Source organism: Lissotriton helveticus, chromosome 9 (genome assembly GCF_964261635.1).
Source record: "Lissotriton helveticus chromosome 9, aLisHel1.1, whole genome shotgun sequence".
Lineage (NCBI taxonomy): Eukaryota > Metazoa > Chordata > Amphibia > Caudata > Salamandridae > Lissotriton > Lissotriton helveticus.
In genome coordinates this window covers 1,056,066,139-1,056,082,118 of record NC_136070.1, presented here as the reverse complement: position 1 = coordinate 1,056,082,118, position 15,980 = coordinate 1,056,066,139, and positions in this window count along the sequence as shown.

Below are 15,980 nucleotides of genomic sequence, written 5' to 3'. Positions count from 1 at the left end.
GCACCGGACCCCCACAACCCCCTACAGAGAAATAATCGGTGGCTCTTCCTCATCGTCCCCTCCAACAGTCCACAAAATTATAATAACAATAGGTCTAGCCTTCCCATGGAATGCATGCATGAACATGAGAATGAAAGCCAGCACCCTAAGTCACGTGAAACAACTGGTTTGAACATAAAGTGAAGCCTCAAATATTTATTGTAAATGAGAACACCAGCTACGTGATAGCACAGATTTTAAATTGTCACACAATTCCTTACTAGTTGTTGAACATAATTAAAAAACACATAGATACAAAATGGATTTGGTTGGAAGTTACTAGAATGGAAGTTAGTAAAAAGCCGGGGTCGGAGGCCGCCAAAACCTGCCAGGGGGCGCCAGTGCCACGAATATTGTATGATTGGTATCCGATGGATCCGATCCTCGTCGTCGTGGCGCATAGCTGCCAAGGTTTCAGATTGCTATGTGTGACATTTTCAAAGTTTCAGTGTCATTATGAGTGACATTTCAACAACTATGAGTGACACTTTCTCCCGAGCAAAATCAAGCAATTTAGACTATTGTGATATACCACCCTTTAACAGTGACCCACAAGTCTCCATAACCACTCTCTCACAAGCTTTTTTGTTTTTTTAAAGCTACTCATACCAGTGTAGGGTGTCAGAGCACTTAACATCACACAGAGACAATGAGTTATATGTGTGTAAAGCAGTGTATGGGAAATGTTACATACGAGGTGTACAAAAGGAGTCATAGGTCATTTAAGCTGGGCATAGTATAAGAGTGCTTGATCTGGAGAAGCAGAATTTCAGAATTTTAAAATGTGCCACCATAGTTGGTTATTCTTTTTACTATTAGGAATTGATTTCTACCCAAATGAACCCCTTTGCAACATTATGATAATGAAAGACTGGGGAGAAATCAACTCTTAAACCTATACCTTGCAGTTTGCATGCAGCTGTTTGATAATTGTTTATAGCTCACTGTGCTACATTACGATTTTAATTTATACATTTCAACTATTAAAAGTATCTCTCCAACAAAAGCAGTAAGGCTCTGAACTATTTTAATGTTATGCATTTCTGTGAGGTGCACGCTGCTCGTGCTTTGCAGCAGGCATATTAACCTTTACTCTATGTAAAATGTCTACTAGACAAAACTTAACAATATCCAGGCGGTCCATTAATGACGAGAGTTGCTGGAATCTTGGCATTTTTATTGTTGCTTGAAACTTGCTGGGGGTAAGGAACCTGTCTATGCCATTGGAATGTGGCAGATATATCGGTGAGCGTGGGATATTGGCTGACATGAGGTCTGTGCCCCTCACCAAGGCCAGCAAATGTGCAAACTGATGTGGGTACATTACCACCGATCTGCAAGAAGACCCGGGTGGCCTGCGGGGATGAGTCTGCAAGGCATCGGTTAAAACTCCGGTCAAATCAAAAGGAGCAATCAGGTGAGCACAGAACAGCTGTGCACTGGTCATGTGTGATAACGTCCGTGTGCAAGCCTGCTGACATCTTTACCAAACGTTGCTCCATCTGCGTGATTTGGACTAGGGTCGTGTAAATGACACAACCCTGTGCGCTGCAGTGCGTTTGTTGCTGTGGTTAACTTATATGGATCTATACCCCAAGGAGGCAGACTAACTGCATCTTCAGTTTTCAGTGCTCAATGCTGCTTTCCCTGCGATCGACCAGGCCCAGCTCCCACCCATCTTCTCAAAGAATGCCCTGCTGTCTAGCTAATGCTCCATCTACCACCTGAAGCGCCTCCGATCGGCCTAAATTACAGCAGGGGTAGAGCCCCTGCACCCTTGGTGTCCATCTGAACGCGGATAGACTAAGTAAGGGTGTCTTTACTGTTGGGCCTCACAGCTTGGACCCCCTCCTACTTTTGCCCTTTCACTGAACTGCTGCACTCCAAACACACACTAGGCTTGTCTGCCAGCGCCAGCACCCCCGACCCCTCCCCCCCCCCTGTCAGGGACCCTGTGAGCCTATATGCATACAGCGGGTCAAGTCACTGCCTCTCTCTGCCATGATCCCTGCTGCTTGTGTGCCTCCCTAGTACATCGATCACTTGGATAGAGTTACTCACTGTGCAAGGCGAGAATGGCGCAGCAATTAAGTAGGACCCGCCTCGTGGCCACAACTCCTTCCGTGGCAAACGTCATCCGGACTCCGGCATGATTCAAAGTGACTCTCAGCAATAAATAAGAGTTCCCTTGGCCGCCGTGGTCCGTGGTCAGCTCCGGACAGTATCTCTGTATTTTCATTTCTTTCAAAATTTACCACATCGATTTTAGCTCTGCCTGCCATTATCAGTTCAACCTCCCTCCCACAACCATCCGCTCGCGACGGCGCTCTCACTGTTGTGATGTCATCTATCACGAAAGCCGCGCGGGTAATATTGTTACATTGTTGCTCTCGTGCTCTGCTGCAAGCCAGTCCCAAAGCCTGCCCGAAGCAGCACCGTGCATGGTACACTGCTGCTTAGTGCTAAATTAAACTTTACTTGTCTCAGTGTGTGCATCTGAAACAGGCGTGGTGGCGGCCCCTGGGGTTTGGCGGCCCTGTGCAGGTCCACACTTTGCACATGCCTAAAGCCGGCCCTGCACTCAATTCACTAACAAGTTTTTCTTCGACCTTGTGTCAATCCTATTCTAAAATATACTATAGTTAAGTTTTTCTAACAAGTTTTCTTCGACCTTATGTCAACTCCGACCTCTTCTATATTTACAATAACCGTCTCACAGGACTTCAGGCTTTTTACTTAATATCATATACTTTGAGCACCTATCTTTTTTCTCTAAAGTTGACTTCTTTACTCACTTTACCCAATCATTTTTGGATTGTACAGGTTTTCTTGACTGCTATTAACCTCAACAATTGGTGGTAGGACGATGTACGTCCACTCAGGTGATTTATACATTTGGTTTGGACGTCTTACTCTTTTTGGCCTTTGAATAGTCTCTATTTTCTTTCCCAGTGTTTCCTTCTGGCTAGTGATCTCATTCACTTGCTCTTCTGGTTCTTATGTTTTGTTCACTATTTTGAATCTCAATCCACCAGATTCTTTAGGCATATTGTCTGCTTTGCAGACGTTCTTAGTCTTTGGCTCTACTGTGTTAAGCTCCACTCTCCAAGCTCTTTTTCTTGGGCTTTTTCTTAATGGAGTCTCGTCTGCACTGTCATCAGTTTCACTTTCAGTATCTTCAACTGTATCATCGATAATGATTTTCGCAATGTCTTTGTCTTCATCAGACTCAGCTGTCTCTTCTGTTACTCTGTTAGGAACACCTTTGTAACTGGTACTTGGAATCTCATCCTTATTGTGAGTTACTTCCTCTTCCCCACTCTCAGGATTTCCGTTCCTGCTTTCAGAGTTTTCAGATTGTTCTTCAGTTTTCTCCTTTTCAACAGCTTTCTCTTCACTTTCTTTTGCGTCTTTACTGGTGTCCGTCTTTACCAATTCTCGATCTTCAGATTGATCTTCTGAATCTGGTATTTCCACAACCTCCCTTTCACCTTCACGTTCAGATGCAGAACTGGCTTCTGATACTTCCAGATGTCGACGTTCCTGTCGATCTTCAGTATGTGGAGTTTTTTCTGGTTCAGCTTCAGAATTAGAGTCAGTTGTACTTTCACCGTCGTATGGGTATTCAGGTTCAGGCACACAAATTGTGTGGCTAGCATGAACCCACCTTTTCAGTCCAGCACACTTAACTGCAGTAGTACTGACCAAGATAACTTGACGTGGCTTCTGCCACCGAGGTACCAAGCAATTCCTCCTGCGATGCACTTTCACTCGAACCCAGTCTCCAGGGACTAGATCATGAGCTGGATTTTTCTCTTTGGAATTTGACTCAGTTCCCACCTGGTAGAGTGTGGAAAAGTAAATTTTGCCATGTTCTGTGTCCCTACGTGTCCTCCATCTTATGTTATGTGCGCATGATTAATATGCATATGTATTCCCCATGTTTGATTAAAGACGCAATTACAGTTGTGTCCATCTCTAGTATGCTAGTTTCCAGTTCTCCTGAAAGCTACGAGTATTAGGCCTATGTAAAGTTACGTTGCCACGTTTCTCAGTGTACACGTTATTTCATTGACAAGTCCCCGTTTCTAGGCCTCAAAAGGGCCCGGACACCAGATTCAGCTCCTGTCTCCTGAACCCTCGCTGAGAAGCGATACAGCCCCCACCTGTATCCTCGACCCTTCACTTACTTCCTGCCTCACAGTGCCCGGCTCGGCCTGGCTCTGCCTACGAGTCTGCCAAGAGTATGTTATGATTCTAGTTATCAGTCCAGCCCTCCTTCTCTGCATTCCTAAGCTACTGAATCGCATCAATAGTTTCCGTCATTGTCTAGCCTTTACGTCTCCATGTAAGAGAAATACTGCATTTAATGGTCATTTAATGTTCTTCAACACACTACATGTAGAATAATGCATGCTCCAGTCTAAGAGTCTGTTAGCCTCTCCCCTCCTGACTTTTAGTTTATATCAACATGTTCTCTAAAACATCAGATACTAGATAGGGTTTAGGTACATGTCGCCCTGACTCTCCAGACTTCAGTCTCTACTCCTAGCACAGAGTTCATAGCCCCCAGCTTCTCCTAGTAACACGTCATTGTCAGTTTGCGCGCACCATTAGGTTAGAGGTCCCGGCTCCTTAGGTAGCCCCCTCCATGTTTCCGCCCCATTTATGACATATTCTGTTACGTTTACATCACATGTCTATGTATACGCCTCCTGTTACACCCACTTTCACCCTTATCTTTCGCGACTGCTATTGACCACACCCACTGCTCCGCCTACTGTAATTCACTGTAATGCAATTGTTTTAGTATATATGCCTGTTGTACTGTTATTAAATGTTACGCCAGTCCAATCCTGTCCCGTGCTAGCTAGCCATCCCAGATCTTGTCCGTGCAGGTTGTCCTGTTCCTGTCCTTTATGCTGTATTAAACCTGCAAACTCCTACTACCTCGAATCTTGACTCTTATTTATTGAGCTATCTGTTATTCATATATTCATTCAAAAATAGAGGTATTATTTATTTATTTACCACATAATGGCACCCGAACAGGGACTTGCCCTTTCCCCACGCGCCGGTGAAGCCACGCCGGCCCCCTGACCCTCTGCAGCCGTGACGGAACCATACCGTGCACGTGCAGATATTTCTGCTTCAAGTATCCCTCAGGCCCACGGAGGAGACGGAGGTGGCGGTCCAGCATCCAGACGAGGAGGTGGAGGAACGCGGCGAGTCCCGACCAGAGCCCAAGCCGAGAGTCCAAGGTCCGAGGTATCCGGAGGCCCACCCGTAACAGAAGTCCGAAGTTCGTCCGTCCGGCGTCGAAGCAGTCCAGTCCAGTCCGAGGCCTTCCGTTCTTGCTGCCCGGTGAGTACCGTTGCTGGGGTAGTATCTAGACAGGGTCAATCTAATTGACTCTGGTCCGTGGGTTTTGGTGGTACACAGACCCAAAACGAAGTGTCCACTTCGGTGGATGCGGGTCCTGACGTGTCTCTTTATGAGACCGGTAAGTTTCGTACTGTTTTAGCAGTGCATCTAGTTTCTGTTCTAGTCAGTTCTGTTCTCGAGAAGATTCATGTATTCTGTTTTCAGTATTCCAGGTAGTATTCTGTTCGAACTGATATTTTAAATGTTCTTCATGTATTTCAATGTCGTGGTATGAGAGTGGAGTAATTATCGTGTTCATTGTGTATTGTATTGTGTCTAGATTACAGTTCAGTCATGCCTTTATTCTCGAAATTACGTCAGTTAAAAACCAGAAAAGGTCTGCTAGAAGCAGCAGTTCCTGTCCCGCCTAGGGACAGTCCAGGTCATTTTATGTATCAGAAGCATGGCATAAGTGCCATATTATATCTAGATTTATGGGTAGAGTATACCAAACAGTTAGAGGAAAAGTATAGATGGCCCGTATCAGGTACATGGGATGCCGAGTGCATCATGCGAGTAGAAGAAGTATTGTGGAAAAAGAAAGCCCGACAGTCACAGAAAGATGCCATCGAGTTATGGCGCAAAGAATCTCATAAAAGAACCGAAAAAGAAATCAGAAAGTCAGAACTAAGTAGAGAATCCTTAGAACGAGCCCAAGAAAGGGAATTAATCGAGATAGGTGAACGAGTAAAAACCGAACAGTCAGACAGACAGAGGCATGCCCTCATTAAGGGTATGTATCCTCTTCTTGCCGAGGGCTTGCCAAAAGCAACCCCGGAGGCATCCAGTAATTTTCCGCCACCCTTAGTTCCGACCAAGCTGCGTCACAAACTGACCGCAGCTGATATTTTTATTTCGTCCTATTTGGACGACACAGTCCCAGAATATGCAAATCCGCCAGCTCCTGTAAATAATGTAAACCCAGCTCCTCCAGACACCGGGGCACCTCTTGCAGTACCTGCTACGGTACCCCCGGTCCAGCCAACATTACAATTTCCCACTCTGCCAGCACGAAGAGTGTCAGTCGACGATTCCAGTTTAGGGGCCGCAGGAGGAGGTCCTCCTGGTACCCCGCCACCACACCAACGTAGAACGTTGGCCGAGTTACATGAATGTGCGTTACAGCGTACGCCCAAATATAAGTCCGTTGCAGATATCCGACGAGCTCTTACTGAATGCCGTTATGATCCAGTTGCAGGTGATGATAGTACAGTTATATATTCCATCCGTGTAAGACGGGTGACCGGGTATTTGGACACCCTACCGAATATGAAAGAAGATCTAGACAGAATATATCGTTTCATCCGTACAGGGGATGATCCAGAAAGTATTGGCGAAGCCATGTCTCAAAGGAAAGCTGAGATCCAACTCATGCTATTAAAGTTTCTGATTAATTGTCTAATAAGAGAACAAGATTACCCGACCAAAGATCCGGCCGAAATGAGAATCCTGACAAGGTGGAGTGATAATATAGCCGAGGGTAAACACAGAACTATCAGTAGTATAGAGAGTATGTACAAGAGAATTCGTAAGGAAATAATAAGGTTACACGAGAAACGCAAAGAAGCACAAGTAAGCGAGAAAGAAAATGACTCTTCTCCTGAAGAGGTAGAGGACGAGAATCCCGCTAGAATAGAGTATGTAGGAAAATCTAGATTTCCAGACCGCCATTTACGCCTAGAGCACAAGAAAACTGTTCCTCATCCAGCACCAGAACAAGGTTCTCTAGAACAAGTATTTCAAGCTACCGATCACATTCTGAAATCACGAATCGGTTATAGTGAATTAAGTACTATGCATGAACAAGAACTAGCCCGATCAGCAGTCCGATGGACTACTGATTCTACCACTTTTCCAGACGAAATAGTGGCACAAATGTTTCTGAAATTGCCCCCAGCCGAGCAACGACTGGTGGGTATGTATATGATCCAGCACCTCATTACTCTGTATGAGGGTCAACACTCTGATCCAGGTCCGTTACACGATGTCCTGAACGAGTTACTCCAGTATAGATGGAAAGGTCTAGGTACCGATTTAATTAGTGTCATTCTAGAACAGCGCTACAAATATAGAGCGTTCCTGAACCCGCATTTTGTTCATGTCTCACCTCCAGAAAGTAAACCCTTTTACATAGACAGACAGAATCCGTTACGAGAAGTACACCCAGTTAGGACAACGGATGGTGAAATGCAAAGAGTGTTTGTTTACACTCCAGTTACCAAGATGGAACTCTTAGAGATGAAGAAATTAATTCCCTGTCATGACAAAGATCCAGCAGGGTTCCACCGAGAATTAAAAGACATGCTCCGTATGGGAGAATACACGTATCCAGATATTATTAAAATGTTAAAAGTCCTGTTGCCCGCAGGGGTATATGAAAAACTCAAGGAAAAAGAATGGGAGGTGGGAGAGAAAAAGATCGATTGGGCAGTTCTAGAAGCTGAAGATAAGATACGAGTACCAGGTACCGGTCTTGGAGAGAAATGTAAAGAATTACCTGAACTGTTAATACAAGTTTTGCCCAGATTATTAGCCACTAAAAAGGAAGACTGGGATGCAATCTCAGCCTGTAAACAGAAACAAGACGAAGACACTAGTGATTTTTATTCTAGATTTGAGAAATGCTTTATTATTAACAGTGGCCTCAAGACAAGTAGCGAGTCATACCCTCATCTTTTTGTTACTAAACTAGTCGAGAATTCAAGTCCACAAGTTAAGAATCGAGTTTTGAAAGTCGAAAGTACCTGGCAAGCTAATACCCCGTCCCAGATGTTACAGATGCTTCAGTATCACCAGAATAGAATCAGAGAAGAGCAAGATCATGAGAGAAAACGTATGAAAGACACGAAAATGAAAGTACTAGTTGCACAATCTGTTCCTCAAGACAGTCAGAAGAGGGGTACGAATCAAGCCAGTCATCCTACAGTTCCCGTTAAAGGGACCTGCAATTATTGTAAACAGCCAGGTCATTTTATAAACGAGTGTGCAGTTCTGAAGCACAACATAGCTATCGGTAAGACTAAAGAAAGACCACGTCCGCCTAGACAAGAACAAGTTTCACAGACTTCTCAGCCACAGAATGCACAACAGACAGTTCCAGCACCGCAGCCTATTGCTGCAACACAGCATGTTACACAGCAGATGTACCAGTATGCACAGTCCGAGTATCCAGAGTATCAGCCATATTCATGAAACAGCCTAGAGAGGGAGGTAGGCTTGCCTCTCATCGAGATACCTGTAGATCAAGAAGGTCCCTATGTTCATAGTCAAGTACTAGGGAAAGACAGAAAGTTTCTGATTGATACAGGGGCAAGTAGGACGACCATCAGTCACGCCGAAGTTCCAGGGGCTCCGCTCTCAGGCTCTAGAAATGTTTCCCTTGGATTTTCAGGAAAGCCTATTGTAAACGAGATATCTAAGCCAGTTACTCTAGAAGTAGGTCCATTGTCCCGCACTACTGATCTATTACTTACAAAGTCATGTCCAGAAAATCTGTTAGGTATTAAAACACTGAAAGAATTAGGTGCAGTTATTTGCTGCTCCCCAGAAGGAATACGCCTGTTTCTACGTGACTTCAAGGGTCACTATGTATTACGAGATTTTGATCCGAGATTGTCCAATGTTCCGCAGCATCTATGGGCACAAGGTCCAACTGATGTTGGTTATATGCGAATCACACCCCATCGTGTGACTCTCAAGCCAGGTGTAGTGTTACCACGAATCAGACAGTACAGACTGCCACCTGAGGCTGTAGCAGCCTTATCCCAAATTATTGACGAGCTCATTGCTCAAGGAGTAGTTGTAGAAACTGACTCCAATGTATGTAATTCTCCGATCATTCCAGTCATGAAACGTACTGATCCAAATGCACCCCCAGTATATCGATTAGTGATTGATCTTCGAGAACTTAATAAATGTATTATTCCCCAGTACCCAGTTGTCCCAGATATCTCTTCCCTATTGACAGCCATTGATTCCGAAGCCTCATTTTTTACAGTCATAGACCTCAAGAACGCGTTTTTCAGTGTCCCCATTCATCCAGACAGCCAGTTTCTTTTCGGATTTTGTTTAAATGGAAGGAGCTATATGTTCACACGCGCTCCTCAAGGTTTCACAGAAAGTCCTAGTATTTACAGTCAAGCACTTAAGAGACAACTAGACAATATTCACATGCCAACTGACACTGCCCTGCTCCAGTATGTCGATGATCTACTGATCACAGCCCGTTCTGAACGTGCTTGCGAGCGAGCATCACTTACAGTCTTGTATTTCCTTGCCGAGATGGGGCACAAGGTGTCCCCTTCGAAGCTTCAATTCTGTGTCCAGCAAGTGATCTATTTAGGCCACTTACTGTCCAAGAGGGGTAGGCAGTTGACACCTGACCGTATCCAGTTAATAGCGAGTCTTCCTCAGCCCAAGACCCAGAAGGAGGTACGTGCTTTTATCGGCCTCACTTCTTATTGCAGATAATGGATTCCTCAGTATGCATTTCTAGCCAAGCCACTGATACAGTTAACGACACAGGAGGCAGCCGTATCGACTGTCCTCCCTTGGACATCTGAACATACACTTAGTTTTAATGAGTTAAAGAAAGCTCTATGCCAAGCTCCAGTTCTAGCTACACCGAACTACAGTAAGCCTTTTACACTTTTCGTCACAGAACGTGAAGGTACAGCATTATCTGTTCTCACACAAGATCAAGCAGGACAATACAAGCCCTGTGCTTATTTTTCGAGCACACTAGATCCTGTAGCCCAGGCTCTGCCTGCGTGCCTCAAGTCAGTTGCAGCCACAGCACTAGCTATCAGACAAAGTGATTCCATAGTATTAGGACATTCCTTGACAGTACAAGTTCCACACTCCGTGGAAGTTCTTTTAAACCGAACACAGACTCAGCACTTGACAATTGCACGTTTAACAGGTTATGAACTGACACTGTTCCAGCCACACATAGAAATCAGACGCTGCAACGTTCTAAATCCTGCTACACTGTTACCGTCAGTTAATTCGAATCCTGCCACACACGACTGTGTGGAAGTAGTTAACATTATAACAAAGCCAAGACAAGATCTGACAGATATTCCATTACCAGATCCTGACCTGACACTTTATGTGGATGGTTCATGTATGAGAACAAGTACAGGAGAACTAGTAGCCGCGTATGCAGTGACTACTGACACTGAAGTTATAGAGACACATCGTATTGACACCCTGTCTGCTCAAGCAGCAGAGCTAGTTGCTCTGACACAAGCCTGCATACACGCCAAGAACCTGAAAGTTAATGTTTACACAGATTCACGCTATGCATTTGGAGTCGTACACGACTTTGGAGTGCTCTGGCAGGAGAGAGGTTTCATGACTTCTCATGGAACCAAGATTCAGCATGGTCTCCTTATTCAAGCTCTGTTAGATGCCATACACTTACCGACATCTATTGCTATCATGAAGTGCAAAGCACATACGAAAGTTACTGACATTATTTCTCAAGGTAATGATCTAGCAGATCGCACAGCCAAGCTTACAGCACAGACTCCAGACATTCCAGTTAATCCGACACAGACACATACTCCAGATCCGACTACTTGTATGACAGTTAAGGACCCCACTCAAGATGTCATAGATATCCAGTTACATGCTACTCCTGATGAAATCAAGAAATGGTCCGAACAAGGAGGGGTCCAGACAGATCAGGGATGGGTAACGAAGGGAAAAGCCACATGGTTTCTCCCCGACTCTATGGTTCAAGTCATTATCAATACCGCACATAGTCCAGCACATTTAGGAGAAAAAGCTATGTTAGATAGTATCCAGAACATTTGGTTTAACAAGCATTTACGAGCTGCAGCCAAGCAGAAAGTCCGTACTTGTATGATATGTTGCCAGTTTAATCCAGGTAAAAGTGTCCCGGTGGAACAAGGTGGATTCCAGCCCCCTGACCACCCTTTTGAAGTCCTCCAAATGGATTATATTCAGATGGAGCGATGTCGAGGTTTCAAGTATGTCCTTGTAGTTGTGTGCGCTTTGTCCAGATGGACAGAAGCATATCCAGTTCCAGATTACACAGCCACGACCACTGCCAAGCAGTTGGTTCGTGAATTCTTCCCCCGCTACGGACTCCCTAGAGTCGTATATTCTGACAACGGCCAGCCATTCTCATCTGAACTCATGAAACATGTTTCCCTTCTGTTAGGGTACCAGTGGAAGTTTCATTGTGTACGCCATCCTGAAGCAGCCGGTCTAGTAGAGAGACATAACCAGACCCTGAAAATCCGCATCGCCAAAGTATGTAAAGAGAAAGGTGTGGACTGGCTAGTAGCTCTGCCAGTTGCTCTGTTTTATATGCGCATGGTCGCACATTCCAGATCAGGTCTGTCCCCGTACGAGGTCGTATTCGGCCGCCCCCCTAACATGTGGGGTACACCTAGACCCCGAAGTATTACCGATGTTTCAAGTAATATGCTGACAGATTACCTAGCTTCCTTGATGTCTGCCCTACACTCTTGTCGTTCACAGGTTGCCGCCGCATTTCCAGACAATACCGAGGTGGCACCGCATGAAATCGTTCCCGGATGCATGGTTCTTGTGAGGAACTTTGATCGTTCAAGTCCGCTGGAGCCTCGCTGGAAAGAACCCAAACAGGTCCTCCTGGCCACCCGTACTGCCGTCAAGCTGGAAGGCAGGAAGGGCTGGGTCCACCTGTCACATGTGAAAAGATTTTTTGGACTAAAACCTGTTACCAAGAACATTTCCGAGGATTTTAAGGATTGCCAAAGTACTATTCTTAAGGACTGTCACGCAAAAGACTATGATACGAATCCCTCCCTGTTAGAGAAAACTCCGCAACAGGAGTATAAGCTTAAATTAAGGTCTAGTAAAATAAGTCAGCCAGTTTGATTGTCTAAGTCCTCCCCTAGGTGAAACGGTTAGACCGGTTTCTGACATGTATATAATAGACCCCCACAGAGAGAGAGTTAGTGAGAACTCTAAAAGTTGCATTATTATTTTATGTTTTCTGCTATATCTCAGCCTTATGTTTACCTGCACATGTTATGCATTTTATTTGTGTTTTCCAGTGTCTCATGTAAATAAGTCTGCTAATGTTACAGTAGAGCACACGTTTAGTGATCTGCCTCCTCATGAACTCTCATATCGTCTTGCTATGCGTAATAATTCCTTCATCCGCATGTTACATTATTCACACCAGACCAGCAATGCCACTAATTGTTGGGTGTGTGGTCGACTCCCCCCTTTCCAGACACCGAAGGGAGTTCTGCCACTCTTTCCTTATCCATTTTCACATAATGGTTCGTGTGGAGCATGGTCCACGTTAACGTCATCCTCAACAGATATGTCTTTTCTGAACAGTACATGTTTTCCAGACAAGCAAGGTCTTCCCCACAGAACAGGGTTAGATCTAGAAAATGAAGTTTATAATTTGGGTAATTATTCTTCGAATTTCATGGTCCTGAATGTTCAGTCTGATTCTACTCCAGACTTACCTGCTATGTCAGTATTACCAGTCAAAGGCGAATTATGTGTCAGAAATAATGGTTCCATACATGTAGGACATAGTGATTGTACTACTATTGTCAAGTATAGTGACAGTAGGAAATCTATTTTCAAAGCTTCACGTCATTCTTATTTTGTTTGTGGTCAGACCGCATATGTTCGTCTGCCCCTCGATTGGGAGGGAACCTGTTACATTGCCTTCCTACTGCCACCAGTTTTTCTAGCCCCACCTGACTACCATAGTTTGATTAAAGACGCAATTACAGTTGTGTCCATCTCTAGTATGCTAGTTTCCAGTTCTCGTGAAAGCTACGAGTATTAGGCCTATGTAAAGTTACGTTGCCACGTTTCTCAGTGTACACGTTATTTCATTGACAAGTCCCCGTTTCTAGGCCTCAAAAGGGCCCGGACACCAGATTCAGCTCCTGTCTCCTGAACCCTCGCTGAGGAGCGATACAGCCCCCACCTGTATCCTCGACCCTTCACTTACTTCCTGCCTCACAGTGCCCGGCTCGGCCTGGCTCTGCCTACGAGTCTGCCAAGAGTATGTTATGATTCTAGTTATCAGTCCAGCCCTCCTTCTCTGCATTCCTAAGCTACTGAATCGCATCAATAGTTTCCGTCATTGTCTAGCCTTTACGTCTCCATGTAAGAGAAATACTGCATTTAATGGTCATTTAATGTTCTTCAACGCACTACATGTAGAATAATGCATGCTCCAGTCTAAGAGTCTGTTAGCCTCTCCCCTCCTGACTTTTAGTTTATATCAACATGTTCTCTAAAACATCAGATACTAGATAGGGTTTAGGTACATGTCGCCCTGACTCTCCAGACTTCAGTCTCTACTCCTAGCACAGAGTTCATAGCCCCCAGCTTCTCCTAGTAACACGTCATTGTCAGTTTGCGCGCACCATTAGGTTAGAGGTCCCGGCTCCTTAGGTAGCCCCCTCCATGTTTCTGCCCCATTTATGACATATTCTGTTACGTTTACATCACATGTCTATGTATACGCCTCCTGTTACACCCACTTTCACCCTTATCTTTCGCGACTGCTATTGACCACACCCACTGCTCCGCCTACTGTAATTCACTGTAATGCAATTGTTTTAGTATATATGCCTGTTGTACTGTTATTAAATGTTACGCCAGTCCAATCCTGTCCCGTGCTAGCTAGCCATCCCAGATCTTGTCCGTGCAGGTTGTCCTGTTCCTGTCCTTTATGCTGTATTAAACCTGCAAACTCCTACTACCTCGAATCTTGACTCTTATTTATTGAGCTATCTGTTATTCATATATTCATTCAAAAATAGAGGTATTATTTATTTATTTACCACAAGAGCGCAGAAGTTACCACATCAGATAGATTCTTGCAGTAATCCAGTATGATGTCATCATTAATTGTCAACAACTTATCAACTGCTACATAGGCCTGTCTCATCACCCTGCCCATCAAAATCTCATGTGGACTTAGTCCAGTTTTCCTGTCAGGTATGCTTCTTAGTGTCATTAAAACAAGTGGCAAAGCATCGGGCCACTTAAGTCTTGTTGCCAGACACATTTTTGCAATTCTGTTTTTAATTGTTCCATTCACCTGTTCTACTACTCCTGAAGCCTCAGGTCTGTAAGCACAATGCAGCTTCTGGCGAATGTCCAGAGCTTCACAGATCATCTGCATAAGCTCATTTTGGAAATGAGGGCCTCGGTCTGACTCAATCGTCACCGGGAACCCGAAACGTGGTATTATCTCACGTAAGAACAGTTTAGCGACAGTCAACCCATTGTTTTTTCGCGTGGGGAAAGCTTCCACCCATCGGGAGAACAAACAGATTATTACAAGAATATATCTAAGTCTGTTGCATGGAAGCAACTCAATAAAATCCATCTGAACCCTTGTAAATGGAACACCCTCCCGTCCTATGGTTCCCAAACTTACAACGGTTCTCCTGTTAGGATTAAATTGCTGGCATACTAAGCATCTTTGACACAGGCTTTCAGCAATCATTCTGAATTTGGGATTATAGCCAGTTTGTCTGAAAAGACGAATCATAGCATCTCTACCATATGAGCCTGACCATGGTACATTCGGGCCATGTCTGAGATCATGCTATCGGGCATTACTGGTCTTTCATCTTTGTAAACCCAAATTTCATCTTCCTCTCTTTGTCTGCATCCTGATTTTAGCCAAATATCTTTTTCCTCTGCTTCTGCCCCTTCCTGTATCTGTTTCACTTCCTGCCAAGTCTCAACTACAGTGGTTAGCATTAAAGGACTCGGAACATGTTCTTTTAACTTTTTTCTCGATTGATTGAAAATTGACTTTTAGCACAATGCTTTGCAATTGCATCTGCATAATAGTTTCCACGGGTAATGTAATCTTCACTCTTCTTGTGGGCTGAATATTTTACAACTGCTATTTTTTCAGGAAGATGAATCACATCTATTAGTGTCTTCACAAATTCAGCATTTCGAATAGGTGTTCCTGCAGAGGTCAAATAACCTCTTTGGGACCAGAGCTGTCCATAATCGTGAACAACTCCGTAACCATATTGACTATCAGTCACTATAGTTACTTTCACCTCTTTTCCCAATTCACATGCTCGTATCAAAGCAATCAACTCCCCTACTTAAGCAGAATGGATTCCTTTCAAACAAGATGCTTCCAACACTTCTGCCACCGTACAAACAGCATATGCAGCACTTAAAACACCACTCTGTGTTCTCAAGCATGATCCATCCACAAACATTACAAAGTCTGATTCAGGTAAAGGTTCATCTCTAATGTCTGGTCGGGGCTTTGTACAATACTCCAGAACATCCAAACACTTGTGATTAAGCTCACCTTTCACTTCTGCCTCAATGGTGTCAGGTAACAATGTCGAAGGATTAACATTAAAAAAAAACAAGTGATTCGAGCACAGCTAAAGTTAATCAGAAATGTTCACACGCTTCCTGTGCTCCGGGTTCACCCTCCACTCAAGGGTGTGAAGAATACATAAAAGATGTACAAG